Source organism: Mastomys coucha, chromosome X (assembly GCF_008632895.1).
Source record: "Mastomys coucha isolate ucsf_1 chromosome X, UCSF_Mcou_1, whole genome shotgun sequence".
Classification (NCBI taxonomy): Eukaryota; Metazoa; Chordata; class Mammalia; order Rodentia; family Muridae; genus Mastomys; species Mastomys coucha.
In genome coordinates, this window is record NC_045030.1 from 73,037,425 (window position 1) to 73,039,734 (window position 2,310).

General features: G+C 60.4%; 1 protein-coding gene across 4 annotated transcripts in view; it reads left to right on the top strand.

Annotated features, from left to right (window-relative positions):
• The first annotated feature begins 558 nt into the window (after nucleotides 1–558).
• The window catches only part of Mamld1 (mastermind like domain containing 1), a 121,592-nt gene continuing 119,840 nt past the window's right edge, over nucleotides 559–2,310 (top strand). For 3 of the 4 annotated variants that reach the window (XM_031363425.1, XM_031363416.1, XM_031363431.1), the window contains exon 1: nucleotides 563–832. The gene's annotated coding sequence lies outside the window, so the exon portion shown is untranslated. Of the gene's footprint in view, nucleotides 833–2,310 lie in introns of all 4 variants that reach the window. The other variant, XM_031363441.1, reaches the window with a different exon arrangement.

The following is a 2,310-nucleotide window of genomic DNA, read 5'->3' on the forward strand; positions in this document are numbered from 1 at the left end:
GAGGAACATAGTTTCCCCCCTCAGCCCAGCAGAGGCTTCCGTGGCCCTCGGGTGGCTCTCTGTCCATTTATGACTAGGGTTCCTGTCTAACTCTGCTGCTGCTTCTCTCCATCAAGGCACAGTCAAGTCAAGCCACTTGATTTTGCTGGTGTAGGCCACCCACCCTTCACCTGCAAAGGAGACTTCAAGATAACTGTACCCTCACTCTTTCCACTTCTCTTGTCTCTCTCTCCCACCTGCACCAGTAGCCATAACGGAGAAATGAGGCTGCCACTGCGAATCTAGCCCTCTGTTCCTTTCCTCATTAAAAGGTGTCTGGAGGATTTGGAAGGTCCCTTGGGCGACCTGCTCTTAGGCTGCTTGTGGCTACATCTTGGACTGAAAACCCTGCCTTTCATGGCTCGAGGCCGGTGGGGTCGCAGGCAGGGCAGCGCAGCTTCTCCTTTAAGACCAGAGCTGCTCGTCGCCGTGAGTGTGAGGGTGTGTGAGTGTGCGGCGTGCGTGTCTCCTCCTCCCCGAGTGACACAGCAGTGAGAAATGCCTATCAGTAACTTAAACCCCCGAAACTCCACCTTCCGGGCGCGCGGCGCGGAGCCGGGCGGTGGGAATGGAGCGAGCAGATTGAGGCCGCCACTGCAGCGCCGCCAGCATGAACTTGGCCGCGAGCTGAAGCGACGGGCGGCGGGCGGGCGCGGGGGCACCGGCCGCTAGCCAGGGGGTGATCTTCAATCCCGCTGAGCCATTCGGCGGGCGCCTGGGGATAGGCTGCCCGTGCTAGCGGCCGCCTGCCCCTCTGACTCTGCCCTGGCTGCCGCTGGAGCTCCGCAACACGGTAAGGGTGAAGGCGGGTGCGGGAAGTCGGACTGCTCGGGTTGGGGGAATTCTAGGGTGCACTTACGGTCCCCAATTATAGTCTCCATCTTTTAGGATCCGGGGCCCTGGGATGCCTGTGAAATGGAAGACCCCAAAGTTTGCTCTGAACACACGGCCCACCTGGTGCTGGGGATTGGCTACCCCAGTCTCAGACTGGCCTAACTGGGGTGAGCGCAGGTCTCTACGCCAGGGTCTTTGGCCTCTGCCTTCTTTTAGGCGCCCCTGAGGGCATCTAAAACTGGGCGGAGGCAGCTGCATTCCAAGAAGGAAAGGTAGAGAGGGGCGCAAGCTGCGCGGGCTCCCTGGGCTAGGTTAGGCTATCAGGAGGCACCTACTCCATCCCCACACCCATGGGCAACTCGCTCACTGCCCAAGGTGCCATCAGAGACACTGTCTTCTCATGCCAGCTCCTGGAGTCCAGCAGTGGGTACTGGATGAGGAATTCCCCCGCCCCAAACCGATTTGCTGCTGTGGAGCAGAGTATGGGGCGTGCGTGTTGCCCTGTGCTTCCCCCACCCCACTTGCCAACTCCTCCTCACGAAGCAGCCTGGAGCAGAGCTAGGGCCTGAGGCAACCCCTGCTGACTTCCCACCCAGCGTTTCCAGAGCCCCTGCGCAGGAATTGGCGCTCCAGGCTCCCGGGCATTCTCTCCGCGGCAGAGCCGGCGCCAGGCTCTGCCTAGGGCGGGTGGGAAGCCCCCCGGAGAGCCGCCAAATACTTTTCTTGCCCACTTGGCTTGGCCAGGTTCCGTCCTGATGCAGCGAGTCCGAAGCCTGGAAAGCTAGCGGAGCTGTCTGATTCTGATCCGTGATTAAATTCGGACTGAGCGGACACTAATAGGATTACCCAGACTGAAAACTCGGCCCTAAAGCCATCGGAACCTGGGCAAACAGACGCGCCTCCATCTGGGGTATTCACTCCCTGCTGGGCTCCTGCAGCTGGGTGCGGCTGAGTCGGGCACCCAGAATGTGGGTGTGTGAGCGAGGTCAGGGGCACCGGGTGGCTAGGGATCATGGGGAGATTGGATTCCAGTTGCTGGGGTAGCCTGTCCTTGTTTTTTTGGCAGCAGAAGGAACCCCTTAGAGTACAGTCCCCAAGCAAAATGTTCCCTTTGCGGGTAGCTGACCAAGGCCGGTTCCGGGACATTGTCTGTGAGGGCGAAAGAGCCTAGTGGAGGAGAGACAGTCGTGCTGTAACAAAGACGCAAAGTCTCCGCAACCCTCAGCAATTCTCACAGAGTTTGCTAGGGAAAGGGCCACAGTCTTCCCGAGAGGACCCCCGCGGGAATCATGTCGCCTCCATCGGCCCCGGGCCATGGCCGCAACTCATGTTCCCTGCCTGCGGTGGGCGGATGGGAGCATCACAGTGGCTTGGCCGGCCCAGTTTCTTGGCAGGCGCAGGCTCTCGCTCTGGTGGCACTGACCGGGTGGGGTCTAC